A 21,539-nucleotide genomic window follows, 5' to 3' on the forward strand; every position below is an offset into this window, starting at 1 on the left:
ACTGAGCATCGGGATCAAATTATTATCAAATATTTTTTAACGTAATTCAGGTAGGTTAGGATCACGTAATCGCTTGCTTTTTTTTTTACTCAAATGCCCGAAAGCTTTAACCTCCCGAATGCAAAAAAATAATAAATAGACATACAATTTAAAATTACCTATAGGAAAATTGTGACGGCACGGGCTGGGCAAAGAAGAAAGTGATTGCAAAAATGTGTGAATTAAAAACTATATAGTCCAGCAAGTTTTGACACTCAAAAAAGTTTTAGTCACATACAAGTTAAATCTTTTCAAATCAAAAGAAATCAAAACCCAAACCTGAATATGTCAGCGAACCCAAAGACAAACGCACATTTTGACAAAACGATATAAGCACGGGTATTGGTCAATGAAACGCAAAATATGTATTATTCATATATCAAATTTGAATCGCCTTCAAAGTAGGCCCCTTCCGAAACAATACACTTTCCGAAATAATAACCAATTTATCATCCAAATATTTTTGAAATGTAATTTTTCAAATTTTGAGAATACAACAAAAAAAGTTTATTAATAATCGTATGGTATGCCATTATTTGCTTTTTCATATTGACAACGTTTGCCAATCAACATTTTTTAGCAATTTTTTAAAAATTACATAATATGCTACCACGAGAATGGACAGCGAAAAACGTCTGATGTCAATGTGCTAGCGCCGTATTATCATTTCTCTCTCGCTAATTATTTTCACCCGTGTAAAGAGAAAATTGCGGTAACAGACGTTTACTAATTATCTCAAAAAATCTCTCGTTATCTCTCGGTCGGACGATCCCCTAGAAGTAGTTCAAAACGGGCGGAGGGATGGACAATACGCAAACAATAGCACATTTTTATTAATTATTAAAAAAAATGCGCTAAAAACGTTATAACATCGCCTTCACTTTTGATCGACTTTAACGAGCTTTTTTCGGTTTCGGCTCAGTAGGACTTGGAAGGCGCCATTCGAAGCCTGTTGGTTTCAGGGGCGGCTCTCTATAAAGAGCCAAGGAGCCATGGCACCACCTCAAGGAACCTGCTAATTATCAATTCTTAAAATATAATTAACTATTATTAATTGTGCTCACTAGAGTACATAATTGTGCTTTAAAACTTAAAACACTAAAAGCGCAGATAAAATACCCAAATCTGTACTAAAAGACTTGGTTTGCATATCAAATTCATAAATCTATGTCTAATCACAAGTCGGAATTGGCTCGTTCAGCGACTTTATTCGAGCTGCATATCGAGAATACGTACATAAAGTTGAAAACTCTATTATGGTTGAAGCGGATACTTCAAGCTTCTGGAATTTCATTAATTCTAAACGAAATACCTCTAGAATACCTGGCGTAATGACATACGATAATGACTGCATGGACATTCTCATTCACAAGCTGCAGAGGTTCGGATTTGATAATTCTCTGATATCTTTAATGACATCTTATCTTTACAATCGTATACAATATGTCAGCTACAATAACTATAACTCATCCCCGTTTGTGGCAACCTCTGGTGTCCCACAAGGGTCGAACCTTGGCCCACTCCTGTTTTTACTATTCATGGATGATATTACCGACGTTATTCGCTCCGAGAAGCTATTATTTGCTGACGATCTGAAAGTGTTTTCCTCTATATCCACAATAGAAGATTGTCATTTCTTACAACTTCAACTCGATAAATTGCAAGAGTGGTGCGATAGAAATCAGCTTGCATTAAATATATCAAAATGTGCTATTGTTTCGTTCAATCGAAGAAAGAATTGTATCACATTTGACTATACATTACAAAACAAAATAATCCAACGTTTAGGAGAATTTAAGGATCTTGGGGTCTTGTTTGATGCCAAATTATCATTTAAACCACACATTAATAAAATTATAGTTGACGCTTTCAAACTGGCTTGGTTTTGTGATTAGAAATTGTAGGCCATTTAAAAGCACTCTCGCTTTGAAAATGCTTTACTATTCGGTAATTCGGACTAAGCTCGAATATGCCTCAATAGTATGGCAGCCAATCTATAACAATCATACGAATGCCATTGAAGCTGTTCAGCGCAAATTTTATAAATATCTATTCTTTAAAAATCATGGAATATATCCTGAAAGAAACCTTGATCATCAAGCTCTGCTATCAATGTCGGGCATGGTGTCATTAGAACTGCGTCGGAAAGAATGTAGTCTTGCGTTCCTGTATAAATTGTTACAAGACGACATTGATGCACCGGATTTATTAAGAATGTTGAACTTTCATATTCCTCGAGGGAACTACCGTGGCAATAATACGTTTTATTTACCTACAGCCAAGACAAATTTATTAAAGAGGTCCCCAATATGCACAATTTGCAAAATTTGTAACATGCATGTTGAAAACTATGCTATAATACATATGAATAGTTCATGTATACGACATATTTTTTAGATTACTTATAGTTTACCTACATATGTTGTTTTTTTTTCTCTTCTTCTCTATTCTATTCGTATTTTTTATGATAATTGATAAGCAGTGTTTGCAGAGCTTCATGCCGATATGTTAATACATTTTCCTTCATATCGTATTTTAGTTTTTGGTTGGATAATGATTATTTTTTAGTTAATGCACACATATTGATACAGCTCCTTTTTTATATAATTCTATTTCTATTCAGTTAAAACATTAAGATTAAGTTTTATTTGTATGTTTATTCTTTGATTATTTTTAATTTTGTCATGGCCTGTTAAATGTATTTTGTTTTGTAATATGGCTTTGTCCAATAAGTGGATGTATATCTGTTGGGCAAATAAATATTATTATTATTATTATGGTCGGTGTTTCTTGTGAGAACTCAGGTCTAGCCTGGTTAACTAATCGCACGGATTAAAATCAAGTAACGATTAGTATCTGTGTCTGTGTCTGGTGCAGTGTTATGATGTAGGGTCCTTAAAAAAAAAACAAAAAAAAAACACGTGCATTGGCAATCTAGGGATAGTATGTAATTCATACTTACCAACATAGGTATTGATGGGCACAATAGCCACCGCTATCAAAAAAGAGGAAAACAAAACAAAACAGAATCATTATAATAATTCCTGTAATTTTATTAAATGGATTTTATTGTGTAAGTGTTTCTTTGGCTTTGCGTTTGGGTTGAATACGAGTGGGTTGTGATAACGGGGTGTGTTTCTGTGAAGAAGGAGTTTTGTGTTTTTTAACTGTGCTAGGAAGTGTAACTTTATTTGGTGGACCTGTCTTTGTGGTGCATGTTGCGTTACTTGTATTTATGGTGTTTCTTTGTTCTTGAGGTTGCATTTGTGAGGTTGCTTGGGTTTTTGGTGGGGATATTACAGTATGTTGTGAGCTAGTAGTGTTGTTTAGGTTTTTGCGCTTCGGTTGAAGACGTGTGGTTTGTTTCTGAGAAGAAGGAGTATTGTGTTTTTTAACTGTGCTGGGGCGTGTAACTTTATTGGGTGGACCTGTCTTTGTAGTGCATGTTGCGTTACTTGTATTTATGGTGTTTCTTTGTTCTTGAGGTTGTATTTGTGAGGTTGCTTGGGTTATTGATGGAGATATTACAGTATTTTGTGAGCTAGTAGTGCTGTATAGGTTTTTGCGTTTGGGTTGAATACGAGTGGGTTGTGATAACGTGGTGTGCTTCGGTGAAGAAGGAGTTAGGTGTTTTTTAATTGTGCTAGGGCGTGTAACTTTATTGGGTGGACCTGTCTTTGTAGTGCATGTTGCGTTACTTGTATTTATGATGTTTCTTTGTTCTTGAGGTTGTATTTGTGAAATTGCTTGGGTTTTTGGTGGAGATATTTTAGTATGTTGTGAGCCTGTAGTTCTGTTAAGGTTTTTGCGTTGCTGTTGAATACGAGTGGGTTGTGAAAATGTGGCGTGTTTCTGTGAAGAAGGAGTTATGTGTTTTTTAACTGTGCTAGGGCGTGTAATTTTATTGGGTGGACCTGTCTTTGTAGTGCATGTTGCGTTAGTTGTATTTATGGTGTTTCTTTGTTTTTGAGGTTGTATTTGAGAGGTTGCTTGGGTTTTTGCTGGAGATATTTTAGTATGTTGTGAGCCTGTAGTTCTGTTAAGGTTTTTGCGTTTCGGTTGAATACGAGTGGGTTGTGAAAATGTGGTGCTTTTCTGTGAAGAAGGAGTTTTGTGTTTTTTAAATGTGCTAGGGCGTGTAACTTTATTGGATGGACCTGTCTTTGTAGTGCATGTTGCGTTACTTGTATTTATGGTGTTTCTTTGTTCTTGAAGTGGTATTTCTGTTGTTGCATGGGTTACTGGTGGAGACATTACAGTATTTTGTGAGCCTGTAGTGCTGTTAAGGTTGTTGCGTTTGGGTTGAGTACGAGTGGGTTGTGTTTGTGATAACGTGGTGAGTTTCTGAGAAGAAAGAGTATTGTGTTTTTTAGCTGTGCTAGGCCGTGTGGGTGAGGGCGTCTTTGTAGTGCGTGTTGCGTTACTTTTATTTATTGCGTTTGTTTGTTCAGGAAGTTGTGTTTGTGTGGTTGGTTGAGTTAAGTTTGGAAATATTACAGTATGTTGTGTGTCATGTTGTGAGTCTAAAGTGCTGTTTAGGCTTTTGCGTTTGGGTTGAATACTAATGGGTGGTGATAATGTGGTTTGCTTCAGAGGGGAATCTCTGATTGTAGTATATGTTGTATCATTTGTTGTACTTGTTTGTTCGGTAAGTTGTATTTGTGTGTTTGTTTGGGTTAGAGGTGGAGATATTACAGTATGTTGTGTACCGTGTTGTGAGCGAGTACTGCTGTTTACATGTATACGTTGTGGATCATTTCTGTATGTAGTATCTTGTGTTATGTTTAGAAATTTACGAACAATATGGCATGTGTTGATAATGACTGCTTTTTGTAAATGTTCTTATGTGTTTTTGTCTAAACCTAATAGTTGTAAATTGTGGTGTATTGTCTTTGGTATAACTCCAGTAGCACTAAGAATAATGGGAACTATAACAGTAGATTTCATTCTCCATTGCGTCTTAAGCTCGATAGCTATATCGGTGTATTTGCGGTGTTTTTCTGCATGTGTTTTAGTTAAGTTGTTAGTGTTGGGGATGGCAATGTCTATAATACAAATGGATTTTTGTGTTTTATCTATAAGTGTAATGTCTGTTCTATTATTGTGGATAGTTTTGTCTGTGAGTAGTGTCCTGTCCCAATATAATTTGTGTGTGTTGTTTTCGAGTATGATCTGTGGCGTGTATTTGTAGTATGGTGTCGTATCTGTTATGAGATTATTATTATTATTATTATTATTTACGCGATTGAGTTTTTGAAGAAAATTTCAGGTCTTTTATGGCACTAGTTTCATACCCAAACAGTTTTTATAAATGAATGATGCCCGGTACTTTCTTGACAGACTGTACATACATATAGTTTAGACATGTAGAGAACGTCCAAACGTATGATTAGCACTCTATCTTGAAAATTATTTATACACCACTTAATTCTTTTCCCGACGTTGTTATGTGCATGTTTTTTTTGTTGCAATTTTTCCACATGGACCTGATATTCCATGTTTAAAAATCTCATGTAATGTAGTAGGTATATCTCGAGGTATATACGTAAACACTGTAAACAGGTTTTGAGTCTCTGTTCAAATAAGGTAAGTTTTGTCGTTTGACGTAGTCAAAAAATGTTTGGACCACCATTTCTGAGATTTCACCCAAAGTTGGTATTTTTTAAATGCAACACCTTGTATATCTTACCGTCATTTTTTTGCATTTTTTGGGTGATTATATAGATGTATTACAACCTATTTTTTTAAATTTTAGCAATGAACATTTTACTGTTTTTAAATAGGAGGCTATGGGTTCATGGAGATGTCGTTTTGTTTATTGTATCCATGGTGATTTAAGCTATCAATAAAAATCGCTGACGGTAGAAACATGTAATTTTAAAATGTTTAAAAATGTATAATGCCAATTTGTTGATTTTCATTTCAATTTCCACCATTTTGTTGATAACACCGAATGGGGCCCCTAATGCTGTTGTTTTTTTCAAATTTTATGAGATTCAGCTTGAGACATTTGTCTTTATAGTTTTATATGTATCAGGTAAATAACTAACAATACAAAACTGTTGAGTATATTGCCGAATATTTTAGAATGTCTGCCCAAAGGCACGCTTGGAGTCCGATCGACCGGTAATAGGTTAATGTTGTTCAATACGTTTTCATTATTGTTTCCTTCATATTATCTTCTGATAAAATAACCTCATCGTAATGATATATTAAATTCAATTTATAAGCGATTTTGTCAATTGCACTTCTCTTTTGTAATTCGCTATGAGATAAAAATTACTCAAAATCACATTATTAGCGCTCACTGCTATAATTTTCGACTCTTGAATCACCAAATGTAACATCACTGTCGTACTGAAAACAGTAGGAAATAAAGTAGGTACGCGAAAACTAGGAGCGCAAGAGAAGATGGATCAACCGAAAACAGAAGATGCCATTTGTGCCCGAGGAGCAAAGCTCAAAAAGTTAAAGCACAATGTTCCCAGTGTAAGAATGTAAGAATACTTATGTGCCAATCACATGGAAAGACAGTTACTTCTGCAATGATTCAGAAAATTATATGTAATATATGTATGTCCTTACTTTTTCCAAAAAAAATATGTTTATCAAATACCTTCTCTTTCAACACAACAAAACACGTACTCAGATAAAATTTGCAAGATAATGTCCGTTTTGTAAAGAAGAAAAAGAGATTGAGGTCCGCGCGGACCCCACCCGGTAGGGTATTGCCAATACAACACAGAGCGGTCCATTTTCTGCAGTGCTCTATGCTTTGGCGATGGTATACGCAATAGGTAGTCTGGCAAGCCATCGTTCGCTACAGACACGAACTTATAAATTAAGATGGACTGCTGATCAAACAGTTGCATCGAGGTAGAAATGGCACTAACATGGGCGCCGCCATGATGTGCACATTCTAGTTATTTTCTAGGGGAATTTTCCTAGTGCTCAAGTTTTGAGACTATTGCAGCCTTGGAAAATGACATGTGTCACAGTAATTTATTTAGAAAACGTGAGGTTAATGCTTGTTTATTAGTTGAGATTTGAATTTCGCGCCACGTGAGTGCACATCATGGCGGCCCCCATGTAGGTGTCATTTGTTAATTCAGCATTAGCAGTCCATCTTAATTTATAAGTTCGTGGCTACAGATCACATTATAATGGCATTACTCTCAAATGCCCAGTATTTTGTAGTGGATGTGAATGTGTGTCCAAACTCCACGGCTCCAACCATCTTGAATAAAGTATTATCATTCATACCAGAGTTGGACTGGGTCAAGCATAGAGTGACCCAGTGACTCGGTGACCTAGTTAGTTTACTGACCCAGTGACCCAGTGACCCAGCTTGACCCGGTGACCCAACTTGACCCGGTGACCCAGTGCCTCAGCTTGACCCGGTGACCCATCTTGACCCAGTTTTACCCGGTGACCCATCTTGACCCGGTGGCCCAGTTTAAACCGTTGACTCCTAGGTTGATCCAGTTGAATCCGGTGACCCAGTAATTAAATTATTGTTAGGTATCCGGAATATCTTACGGTTAATTTATTTAAACTTTTATACATGTGTGACAGCAGACGCATGAGAAAAAAAAAATACGAAGTTCTGAAAATATATAAATTTAGGAAAAAGGTCATTCATTGCACAAACAGCTGTTCGATTCTTACCTAAGCTTACGTAAAAACGCTACCTCCCGATGATCGTTAATAAAAGGCCCAATAATTTTTTCTGTAAACCATTTGAGGATAGTTACCTGTCTACCTGCTGATCCCATGGGAAGAAATTTCACAACAACTGGTAAGCCCTGAAGCAAAGAAATGAAGGAGGGAACTGTTTAGAAATAACATTACTATAATACCATTCGGGACATGGAAAGTTTTACTACGGCAGTATTAAAGCAAACATCACAGAAATGGCAGTTGTCAAGCAATCTACTATTATTTTCAACAAACCAGCATGAAGTTTCATTTATTTCATAATCTATACACTTGAACCGAGGTCACTGACTTAACTCCGTTATTCGATCAAACTGATTTGGGTTCCCGGGTGAAATTGGGTCGTTGGGTCACTGGGTCAAACTGGGTCATTGGGTCTAACTGAAAAGAGTATGACGTGACCCAGCGACCCAGGTGACCCAGTCCAACTCTGATTCATACTGCATAATGTAAAACTCGTGTAGGCATTTAATCAAAAATATAGTGAATTCAAGACATTTTTTATTTTTAGGATTTTGGTATTAATATACAGAGTCAATTTGTAACTTGATTTATTCTAATTTTTTATTTCAGTAGGTAAATCAAATAATTTTTTTTCAAAAAAATGCACAGACACGACAATATTTAATTTTAATTTGTTTTATTTTTATTTATTCCAAGCTACAAATTTACTCTTTGTAAAAATAAAATCTAATAAAAGTCGGCGTTCGGCTCATTTTTTGAAATATTTAAACTAATGTTATGTTTGCGATTAACGCACTCCTTATTGGAAGGCCTCGGCTTGTACTCTATAGCACTTGATGGTAAACCTCAACATTTACGGCGGGATATATAGGGTGTTACATGACCGTATGTAAAAAAAATTGAGTGATAGAGGGGATCAAGACAAGCACAAATAAACCGAGGGTCCAACGTGTTTCGTCTGAGAGCTACCCCCAAAGAAGTGGTGAAATTTGGATTTCTTATTTAATTTTTGTCTCAGCAACCATAAGAGTTACAAAGATGGGTGTCTTTGAATAGGTTTTCGGGTATGTCCATCCGATTTTGAAAAAATTGTAGATAGGTATATTACCATATTGTATATGATAATTTGGGTTGATCTTTCTCTATCACACCTTTGTTTGACTACCAACATATTAATAATGTAGTGTCCATGTTGCAACTTCCAGATTATCCTTTTGTGGATTTGGGTGCTAATGACCCCTATACATTTTCGGGTCCTATGCATGCCCATCCCTCCTGCTTTACCACTAATCGGAAATTCTACCTTTAATATAACATTAATAAACATTACACATTAAGAGCTGTCGGCCTATTACCTACAAGTACGATATTCTACATGCATGACACCTGTATAGGTAGCGGCCTATTTAAACTTTTATACATGTGTGACAGCAGACGCATGAGAAAAAAAAAATACGAAGTTCTGAAAATATATAAATTTAGGAAAAAGGTCATTCATTGCACAAACAGCTGTTCGATTCTTACCTAAGCTTACGTAAAAACGCTACCTCCCGATGATCGTTAATAAAAGGCCCAATAATTTTTTCTGTAAACCATTTGAGGATAGTTACCTGTCTACCTGCTGATCCCATGGGAAGAAATTTCACAACAACCATCAGCTGTTAGCTCCCACGTTCTTGAAGACGCCAACAATTACACGTATACCCCATACGCCTTACTTTTCCTGACCATCGTCTTTTATTCCTTTATCAGCTAGAAGTGTGCACACACGTGTGTCCATTGAAAGATATGCAACAAAAGTCTAAGAAATCACCTGAAAACTTACCAAGACGAAGCTCTTGTATTTCGACCCGACATAATATAAGTCAAAGTCATTGTTTTGTTACACGAGCTCCACAGCTGATTTTAAACAGCAGAAAGTATGCAAAAATTTGGAAGTATTCGATCTTTTAATGCAAATTAATTAGATGGGGGTCACGTTTAAAATAATACGGTCTAGCATATGTCGTCGTCACCTGCCTTCCTCCAGGAGATGCACGAGGCAGGTGGACAACGGGTGCGTTCTTAAAAATTTTCTTCATCTTATATTGCATTTAAAATTATTCAAAATATTTTCTTCTTCTTGATATATTTCTATTTCAAATAAAAATGAATTAAAGCTGGTGAGGTTAGACGTATGACAATTTCTACTAGAAATATGCTTGCGGCACGTGATAAACACGAACATCCCCTTCTGCATCAGAAATGGTGACCGTATTTTGCACTACAAGGATGTGCTGGTCTGATTCGGGGCGATATGTGAATGTCTGTCGTTCTGTGCGATTTCGTCATGTTAAAATAAGAACTATAAATAATGGTGTATTTATCATAAGAACTACACGTTTTCACGTTATCTATTAATGTAACCCCGAATGTAAAACAGAAGGAATGATAATAATTTTTTCAACTGCCCAACTAAACACTAATTAAGTAACTAATTAATTTTAACAATCAGCAATTAATCGATATGCCAATTATATAATAATGTTAATAATTATATTGTAGGAATAATTTACATGAATACATTTTTCTAATTATAAACACAAATAAATAATTATATTTTAGATCTAACGAATAAATAATAACATGAAACACATTTTTGTTTATACACGTACATGACAAACCACTAATTAGCGACTAATTAATTCGAAGGATACTTAAAATTCAAAACGATAATAGATCAAAAATAGCTGTGGCCTTAAAACGTAAGTATCTATACATTTTCAGGTCCAACATTTACTGCACAAATCAATATACACTTGAAATCAGGAGTCTGTGGCGAATCAATTTTAGACATACGCAGGTACTTGTCTGAAATAGATTCACAAATCAATGACGCAGGGCCACAGACTCCTGATTTCAAGTATAACTATACCAATCACGCTCTAACTGAGTAAGTATAGAATAGCTGGGTATAAAAGGGCCTAATTATATAAAAAATTCCTACCCCCTTTCCCACCTGAAAATTAATACTTCAATTATAATGAGCAGTCGTTGTAATAAATAATAATTTATTCAGATCCTGATTAGTGTCAAAAAATGCTCCTACTGAAAATCGTATGCGATTCTTTGTATCTTGTTTAGTTTTTCGCTACCTACATTATACAATTTTAACAGTATAAAAAAGTCCTTCACTCAACGGTCTGATGATACGTATTAACCATACTATACCAAATATTTTATCCCAAAGAAAATACATCAACCGCTCGCCCGAAATTCTGGAACATGTCGGTTTAGCTAACGCAACACACAGCTCATAGCAATGCTGAGCGAGCAGAGGGCGAGATCGGCATAAACCAACCGCTCGCCCGAAATGCTGGGCCGTACTATATGGTTCCGGTTACAAAACACAGAGTTCATACCAGGGTTCATACTAATGTCGAGCGAGCCGAAGGCAAGATCGACATATATCAACCGCTCGTCAGAAATTCTGGACCGTGTTATACGGTTTCGGTCACAAAACACAGAGTTCATACTAATACCGAGCGAGCCGAAGGCGAGATCCGCATAAATCTATCGCTCGCCCGAAATTCTGGACCGTGTTATGGTTCCGGTCACAAAACACGGAGTGCATACCAATGGCGGGAGAGCCGAAGGCGAGCTGAGCCTTAACCAACCGCTCGCCCGAAATTCTAGACCGTGGTTATACGGTTCCGGTCGGAAAACACAAGAGTTCATACTAATACCGAGCGAGCCGAAAGCGAGCTCGGCATAGCTCGAGTCTCACAACGACAACGGACCGAATTTTTTCGCACACCAATCCCTAGGCGAGTTCGGCTTAGTAGACTCGCCCCTCTACGTCCATCGTGACAAACGACGTGTATACCAATGGCCAAACACACACTACACTTCACATTGATCCAGCCTAATCAAAAACGGTGATCTTTGCGTAAACATAGAACTATAACTCTCGCCAGGAAAGATTGCCGGTCACAGCACACCTTGTGTCGATCTACAATCTCTGTTTTTCTTAAGATGCGAGCGACTTCCGGAATAGGATCGTGCCAATGTTGAACGAAAAGCCTTTTTGTTCAACATTGACATGATACTATCCCGGAAGTCGCTCATTAGAAAAACATAGATTGTAGACCAGGATCAAGTGTTCTGTGATCGGCAATCTTTCCTGGCGAGAGGTTTATGTAAAATACTGATTCATTACCATTATATTCCACCCGAAAAAGTTTTAAAAGATCTTTCACTCAACGGTCTGATAAAAATCGTATTTCCATACTAACAAATACTTTATCGTAAAGGAAATTACCTTTCCGTAGCAAGCTTGATGACAAAATGTTCTCACCCATCTTCGGAGACGATCTGCCGCCTTCTCCGTGAAACTTATAAATGCTGGCGTGTGCGTTCTATTTTCTTGGGCAAACGAAGACCATAATTATGCCAACAAATTTAAACTTCACCGTCTATTGCTATATTTCATCCCTTGGTCACTTCATTAAAATTTAAATGGGCAGTGTGACAATAATTTGGAAGTCATTCCAATTGATTAACTGATTATAGGGGTGATGGCCAGGGGTGTTCGAACTTCGAAGTGTACATCTATTTCCTTTAAATGTTATTTTCCTTATACTATGCGTTATTCCAATTAAACCTAATATATACAGTGTGTCCAATTTTAACGCAAAAATGTCATTCTTTATTAAACAAATTTGCTTGCCTCAAAACCACCTATTCTAAAATAAAAATCTAGATATTCCTTTTAGCAGCTGAGAAAATTACAAAAAACGCAAAATCTATACAGCGGAAAGTCGCATGTTTTTGATTAAATCAGACTATCATTGTATCTTCCATGGCAACCTGATAAGTAAATCAAGTTAGGTACTTGTTATCTGTTAATTATAAAGAATGACATTTTTGCGTAAAGTTAAAATTAAAAATGTTTTCCCTCTTGTTCAGTCCATCCGGGGACACACTGTATAATGAAACAAATAATTTTATCTCCGCGCTCTACCGAAGACAGTAGTAGTAAAAATATATTGACTGAAATTTAATTCGTCTTCCTCGCAGTTTTTTGTGCATCATTGATTGTGCACCAAATAAACTGGTAAGAACTACTGTTACGATTTCTGGGGCAACCATGCGGCATTGGCTCCTTTTTTGACAACAGGAAGATTATTTTGAAAATCTAAATCGCTTTTGTCGCTATTAAAATATTTCCAAACTACTCGGTTACTTTAAATGCACATTTGAAAACTTGGAAATTACCACGGTACAATAAGACAGAAATTACTTGTCAATTGTTAATATTGACAGTCCGGGTGACGACGGGCCAGAATTTTGAAATTTTGGGACCATGGGCACATTGTTCCCCTCTCTCGACGGCCCTGTTACGACCTCATTAATCAAATCTACATTTCCATAGAACATGAAGTTGATTGTTGTCCCCACAACACTTATACGGGCGGGACCACATTAACAATATAGATAAATGGTACCGAAAGTTAATGTGAATAAAACCTGAACATTTTTTAAAACCTGATTGATTGATTAAATTATGGCAAATTTGCCTCTTCGGGAACGGTTTTTCCAAATAAATTGATGCGCACATATGGTGATGTTGAAATCACAAGTTCACAAAAATTTCAATTGATCTGTGGAGTACGAAATTTTTCAAGAAATTTGGACTTTCCAGTACGACCCGGAAACAAAACGGCACACGCAGGCGTCCCCGTGCCCGAAAAGGCTCGGATGTCAAAATTCAAAATCAAAAGTATGCTGATTGTTTTTTTTACCGACGTGGCATTCTTCACAAGGAGTTTGTGCCTACTGGAACGAGGGTAAATGCTGCATTTTACGTGTAAGTAATAAATACAATAAGAATAAGACGAAGACCAACTTTTACTGTAACAGCAAGAGAAGATAAAAGGAAATACAAAGGAATGGCAAGTTGTCATCAGATCGTGAAAGTTAATCCCTCCTGTCTTCGCCACTCTTTAGAATATCTTGTCATCGTCATATCAAATTTTGATTTGTGAATTAACTTTTTTATTTTTCTAAATGTATTATAACCCCCATAGGTAACAAAAATCATCTTTGAGACAGCTGAGGTTTTTGTTTCTGCAAATAAAAAAAAACAAATGACTGCAATTCTTATGGTCGACAAAAAAAAACAAATTTTAAGAGTCACTTCAAAATGAAATGTTACAGTTTGTTTTTCTCATGGTTCAATTTTTTCACAATTTATCTGATCACTCTGTACATAAATTTATATTACCCACAGTGTATGCACGTTTTCGGGAGTAATAAAGCATGATAATAAACCAGCACAATGCCAGCACATATAAATTACATACGATGGTAGGTACATACGTATACGTACAGAGTTCTTAGCAGTCCTCATACAAATCGAGATGCATTTTCTTTCAGCTGTTGCTGTTATCGAAGTGCAAGGTGTATCGCTTCGATGGAAAGGAATTAAGAGCGATCTTAAAAGATGCGGGACATTAACTAAAGCGCAGGTGTGTTTGTGAGAATATATACAACTCAAATTCATATATATGGCGGTACGCTTCGCAATAAAATTTTACTTGCGCAAAAATTCGATTAGCCTACAAGTAAAATTTGTTCCGAACGAAGCCAGCTGAAGCATACACTTCAGAATATAACAAAGGCCAATATAACGCTAGCATTAATATTAAGATGCACCTGTCGAACATCAAGTGCGTATACAATTCAACAGGTGTCGAACACGAAATTGACAATTTTTCGGCAGTAGATACCTAATTATGCTAAATAAAACAAACAAAATGGCGTGCACGAAACTGTATAGGCATCGATTTGGGTTACAGTATAAGCGCTTCAACCCTTTACCATTTTTCGAGTGGTTTAAGTATAAGATTTCATAATTTCTTAATTGAACTGAATTTTCACGGAATTTAAGAAAAGGGCACAGACACAGATGAGTCACAATAATAATGCTAAATCATATTGAAAAAGGTATCTACTATACTTAGATACTATACGCGTATGGTTTATTTCTCTGGTTAGTCTATTTCAATTTATTAACAGGCAAAACTCCTATAGCTTGAAGGTGATTTAATTTAGACTAGAACAAAGAATACATAATTATTAGTTACTATTTGACGAGAATGTAGATGTAGTTGAAAAATGAAATAATAGTATATTAAAGTACAAGTGTCATTTGACGAAGATTGTCGCACGAGGTAGTTTGCCGCATAAGCCGAGTGCGACAAGTAGACAAATGACACGTGTGCTTTATACTATTTTTTCTATTTCGACTTTTATTTTAAATAATAAATTATACAAATTATAAATATTGCCTTTAGGCGTTGTTAGGTAATTTTAAACTATCATTCACTGTATGTTGGTAATAGACACAATTCATTTATTTTCACGTTGGCTAACCTGATTCCTGTATTTTCAAACTTCAAACTTTTAATTATTTGGTCATAATTCCATTTTGCGGCAGTTATGATGAATACGGATGACAAACACGTCTCTTGTACCCCATCAGAGATCCAAGAGATTGCCAATGAAGCGACGTTAAATTTACTGCCTGTAAAATCGAAAGTAAAGTACGAGGAGTAAAAAATTTTTGAAAACTGGCTGGCCGAGAAGGGGAGTTCAAAAAGTAAGCAAGAATGTACTGCTGGCATATTTTACTACGCTAAGTAAAAATAAAAAAAGTTCTACCCTTTGGAGTATATATTCAAAATTAATCGGAATTAATACAATCGGTCAAGTTCCTCGTACGTTATTTACACTTTACAGGTTATGTTTAGTTTTGATTTGACGGATACCGTTGACAGCAAAAAAGCGAGGGGTACCAATCCAACAAAAAAAAAAAATAATGCGTTTCTATTTCTTTCGGCATCATTTCTGTCTAGAAACGCACGCAAACTGGGCCAATCAAGTACGGTTTCGGTATTGTTTCCACATCGAAATAGAAAAAATATGTTACAGCATTCAAGAAATAATAATAATTGTTCATTGCAATATAGTACGAAGCGTATGCTAAAACGTTTTTTAAGTGCACACCCGGTTAGGCAAAATATTCAATTTAAGTACAATATAATCAATTGTGGACACGGTCTAAATTTAAATAGCGTTAGGATAGGGTAAAATATATTATATCGGACATCTGTTTTTCAACCCTAACTTTTCTGATTTACAAATTCTCGCACGAAACCAAAATTCGGGTTGTATACATTTCTGTAAAGAAAATTTATGGCAAAAGCTCACCAGGTGAGTTTAATTTGGGGGGGCTTCGAATAAACATAGAGGGTGAAACTGGATGTGCACTTTTATCCAGGTGCATACAGAAAATGCAAGCAAACCCGATACTTATATTTACCAAGTACAGAGACTTTCGATTTTTAATCAAGTGATACAGTGTTAACTGTATTATGGTTTTCGGCGCAGGGAGGCAGCGGTTCCAGGTAGGCGAGATAAAATGAATAAAGTTCGTCTAATAGGAGTATAATAATATCCGGGTGAGACTAGGGAAGTAAGGTATTGTTAATGATAGATGCAGATGCTTCATATGGAACGGAAGCACGACGATAGGGTAAAATTTTATTACATTGAAATTAATCGAGACCGACGAAAACGGACGAAACGTCTTGATTTCGGATAACATTGCACATTGTCGAATTGTACTGAAGGCATGCGGTTTTTATGTGGGGTGTAAATGTTTGCATGTTTATATCTAACGGGAGCAGACGCGTGTCCGGCAGCTGTCGACCAGACGTTTTTGTATTTGGGAGGGTGCAGACCAAAGAGCTCACTCAGTTTAATCAACTTCGCTACTTCCGTTTTGTGCGAAGCTGCAAATACATAAAAGTCTCTCATTACAACAATTGCTGCAATTCAATTGGTTGCCAAATGCCGTTGGTCTCTATTTCGTACTACAAGGCGGATACGTTATATTTTGGTCTTTAGAGTTTGCAATCGAAAGAATTATTTGCTTTTTTTACCACGAATGAGATTAAGAAGGTACCTCGGAAGGTACTATTTAAATCTGTGGTCTAGCATGCGAATTTAAACGAAAACATAACATTTACTTACCATTCCTCAGAATTATGTTGTAAACAAGATAATCCGCATACGATTTTCATCAGGAGGCAGTGGCGGATTTACAAATTTGCTGACTGACTAAAAGTCTAGATTATTTTTGCAACCCACGATTTACTCAAAATTACACGAGCAATCGTTTTTGGGAAACTTCCGAACTGAAAAAGATCGATTACGTACTAATTATAAACATAGTGTAAAGAATAGTTACACTGTGTTATAAGGTATAGAGGCCGAAACGGTGTATCGTGGGTAGAGGTATGTCTTAAAAATTCTTACACCAATATGAAGACAGCTTACACAATAGTACTTTGTATACCAAGGCGGGAAAGTGGTCGTTTTCCGGGGCGAAGGAAGATATGGCCAGGCGAGGCGAAGCCGAGGCTGGCCCGAGGGCTGGCCACTTCCATCAGTGTTAACGATTTTATGTTTCTTAATAACTTCCTTCAAGTTTTATTACAACCGCGCCATCTAGCTTACATAAGGCGTATTTTTTTTCTCGCCTAGCCGACAAAATTGAATTTTCTCGCTCCATGCGTGCAATTGTCTTCTTTCGCGTCCTCACACAGGCGAGAAAATGTAAGTTTCTCCTTGTATAGGATAAAAAATTACTAAATTCAAACTCGAATCCAAATATTACATTGTAATATTGGAACGCCATTGGGGTATTTTAAAAATGATCACAAAAGTATATTTTACAGAGCCTTTAGTAGTTTTTCATAATATGCAGACGTAGGTATGCTGTACAGTGCTAAAATATATACATTTTTGTTAGGTAAATGTTAAGAGACTCGTTTTTTCTATTTATACAAGGTGAATTTTTTAGCTTCCTAGCTTGAGCTATACAGGGTGTTTTTTTGGGAGCTTTAGTTAAAAGTTTCTGGGAAAGTAAAATAGGTAGGTTTTTGAAAATTTGTACTTAGGAGTTACTCTGAAGGCGAATCGATGTAAAATATTTTCAAAATGGCCGCACTTCCGGAAACACCGGAAGTAGATAGTAACTTCGTTATTTTAAATGGCAACCCCTATTTTTTATTGCATTTTTGGATTCTATGTGAAATTTCAGTTCTTTTGATACCCATATGTCGATATCTGCCATTTATGGTTTTTAAGTTATTTTGACTTTAAGAAAAAAAATGGCGGATGCAGATGGTACCTTGATAATTGATTACTTGAAAACGGTTGTAGTCATGGCAAGCCTATTTTTATCAGTGCATAGAGAATGAATAGGGCTTTCTTTTAGTGCACTTAAAAAAAAGTTAAGTTGCGTACGACCGCCCCTATGAATATCCAAATTTATGAAACTTCAAAGACTAAAAACTCAGTTTTTTTTAAATGGAATGACCATGTTCTTACTATTCCATGAGATAGAGAATCGAAATGGGCATATTTTGACTATACATGTTCCTATAGCTATCTTTAACAGTTTCTGACTTATTCCCATTTTATTGAATTGACACTATTTTTTTCGGATTTTCTTTTTAGTAGTCGGCCATGATTCTATAACAATTGAATTTTAAACAAATCTAGTGACACTAATCCATCACCCACTGTTATAGGTTAACATAAGTTTTTCAAAAATCGAAAAATGACTCGCAGTGGTTTCACCTATTTTGGAATTTAATTGTTATTTATGGTGAAATGGGCAGAATCGCGGCGCGTGCTTTCCGTGCATTCACTCAAAAACTGGAACGAAATTGTATGAATTTTGGAAATTTTGTACCCCTAATGCACTACAAACCGTTGAAGCACAAGTGATACAAAGCTCTACAACAGAATATTTAAGAAAATGAATTGAATTGCAAATGCAAGATTAACATATTAAATTCAATGCAAAATATAAAAAACTTCGTTGAAACATTTTTGGTATGGAATTGTTGCTAGAACAGATATCACATTACCTCTCTTAATTTCCAGACTTGTTTAAGAAATTCAGTTGAACGACTCTGTTTAGATTTTTCAAAAATTTTCCGTCCTATATCCTTAATAAATGAGTTATTTATTAATGAATTATTTAGACTAGAACTAGAATCAATGGTATTAAAGAATCCATTCCTTGATTTGTTTAAAATTCGATTGTTATAAAATCATGGCCAACTACTAAAAAGAAAATGCGAAAAAAAATGGCATCAATTCCGAGATCAATTCAATGGAATGGGAATAAATCAGAAACTGTTAAAGATAGCTATAGGAACATGTATAGTCAAAATATGCCAATTTCGATTCTCTATCTCATGCAATATTAAGAACATGGTCATTCCATTTAAAAAAACTGAGTTTATAGACTTTGAAGTTTCTTAAATTTGGATCTCCATAGGTGCGGTTGTATGCAACTTAACTTTGTTTTAAGTGCACTAAAAGAAAGCCCTATTCATTCTCTATTCACTGATAAAAATAGGTTGCCATGACTACAACCGTTTTCAAGTAATCAATTATCAAGGTACCATCTGCATCCGCCATTTTTTTTCTTAAAGTCAAAATAACTTAAAAACCATAAATGGCAGATATCGACATATGGGTATCAAAAGAACTGAAATTTCACATAGAATCCAAAAATGCAATAAAAAATAGGGGTTGCCATTTAAAATAACGAAGTTACTATCTACTTCCGGTGTTTCCGGAAGTGCGGCCATTTTGAAAATATTTTACATCGATTCGGCCTTCAGAGTAACTCCTAAGTACAAATTTTCAAAAACCTACCTATTTTACTTTCCCAGAAACTTTTAACTAAAGCTCCCAAAAAAACACCCTGTATAGGATGGCTATTGCAATCACCGTTTTTGCCAATTTGTCAAAATTTCATCAAATGTCGACATTTTAGATCATTTTAAGCAAGAATGTTCTTCCGTCTGTATGTACTTATGTACGTTGGCAATTTTTCGGCACAACGAATTTTGTTTAAATTTTGGATGACTACTTTCGAGATTTCGCTGGCGTTCATTTACTTTCAAATATATCAAAAAATAATATTAAAAAACCCTTGGTGATTTTTTCTCGTCTTTCTGATGGTGTTAAAACAAAATCTTTATAACTTTTGGGTTTCAAGTAAATCACATCAACTTTCTTATTTTGTGTGGACGCCATATTGGATTTGTACGTCACTCGACAGAGAAAAAAGTACCTATAAAATCGGAAATTCCTCATACTTAGTATTTCAGTCAGAAATTAAACTTATTTCCTATATCAATACATAATTCTATGACTTGCTGAAGATTATTTAACATTTTCCGTTTATTTGCCTCGGTCTCACATGCACCAAGTGATCATGAATCATGCAATTGTCGCCATAAGAAATAGGTACATCGTAAACTTTTAATGAAGAAATTCAAGATTAATTTTCAAATACGTATTTGGGATCGCCGATTTTGTAATTGTTTTTTCTCTATCGAATGTAAAAATCCATAAGATTATGGTTGTTTTAGCAAAACCAGAAAGATGAGAAAAAATGACTGAGGTTTGTTAAAATTGTTTTTTTGATAAAAGAAGCGTTCTCAAAAATGATATTTTTCGGTTTTTTGGCCATAACTTCGCTATTTATTAAGCTAAAAAACCATTGAATTAAGACATCAATTTTTGGGCCAAATTTGCCGCCCCCTACAACCTGTCGCCTTAGTAAGGTAAATCCATTTGGCGTTAATCCATTTTCACTAAAAGGGTAACGCGTGCGGGGGGGGGGGGGGGGGTAGAAATTGATTTTATCTTTCCAACGAAAGGAATTTATTTCTACCACACATATAGTCCTCCTCTTCGACCGCTTATCGTGATCGGTTATTATTCCTTATATTTCAAGGGCGGATTGTCGGAGGATTGACAAGGCGATCTTGAAATCGAAGTATCGGAAGAGGGTATTTCTAAAGGGCAAATAGAACGTCTGGACGATACACACCTATTGGTGACTACCTATTTACTACTATTTACACAAGAGTTTCTGGATTCTGGGTTACGATATGAGGGTCCACGCGTACCCAGGCATCAAATTCGAGCCCTTTGTACTACCTTCCCGACTAGAGTCGTTCGATCCCTCAATGTCACTCAAGCCATCCCACACGTGTGCCATGTAGCCATGTCCGGCCGGGATACCCTCGACATGGATCGTTTCAATTGAACTAAAGCGGGATATTTACAAAGAATTAATTCTAGTTCGATAACAATTTTTATCAACACCTGCCTAGATAATACTTTAAACTCGTGTAAAAATTTGGATTAAATGTTCCCCTCGTTATCCGTTTTAAATTTCTCATACAAACTAAATACAACAAATACAATTAAATGAATTATACCGGGTGGTGCCTAGCGCGACGCAGCATAGGGATTTCAATGGTAATTTCTTTATAGTCAATTACTAGCTCCCCTAATTATTTTAGAGCAAAAGTCTAAATAGGTTTTTTTAGAGAAAAAAATACTGCACCTATTCATACTATTACTCATAATTTTCCGTGTTTCAAAACCGTAGAAATCCACAAAATAAAAAATTACATTTTTATAAATCAGTGATGCTTTGGAATATTTTAACAAACTACAAGCGCATCGCATTTAAGTTAACGTTGTTTGACGTCGAACGATTTTCATATTAAATTCTGTTTCAACTAACCGACGCAAGAAAAAGCGTCTATGGAGTAGTTTTTTTAGAGAATGTAATGCTGCATCTATGCACCAGATACTATTTGTTTATCATCTTCCGGAACCAGAGTACATAATCGAAGAAAAAGAAATTGATTTGAAGAAGAATTGTTCTT

General features: G+C 35.7%; 1 protein-coding gene across 1 annotated transcript in view; it reads right to left on the reverse strand.

Moving 5' to 3' along the window:
* The window catches only part of LOC116162791 (protein neuralized), a 57,605-nt gene that overhangs the window by 24,664 nt on the left and 11,402 nt on the right, over window positions 1–21,539 (reverse strand). The window lies entirely within an intron of this gene.

Source organism: Photinus pyralis, unplaced genomic scaffold (genome assembly GCF_008802855.1).
Source record: "Photinus pyralis isolate 1611_PpyrPB1 unplaced genomic scaffold, Ppyr1.3 Ppyr1.4_LG2, whole genome shotgun sequence".
NCBI lineage: Eukaryota > Metazoa > Arthropoda > Insecta > Coleoptera > Lampyridae > Photinus > Photinus pyralis.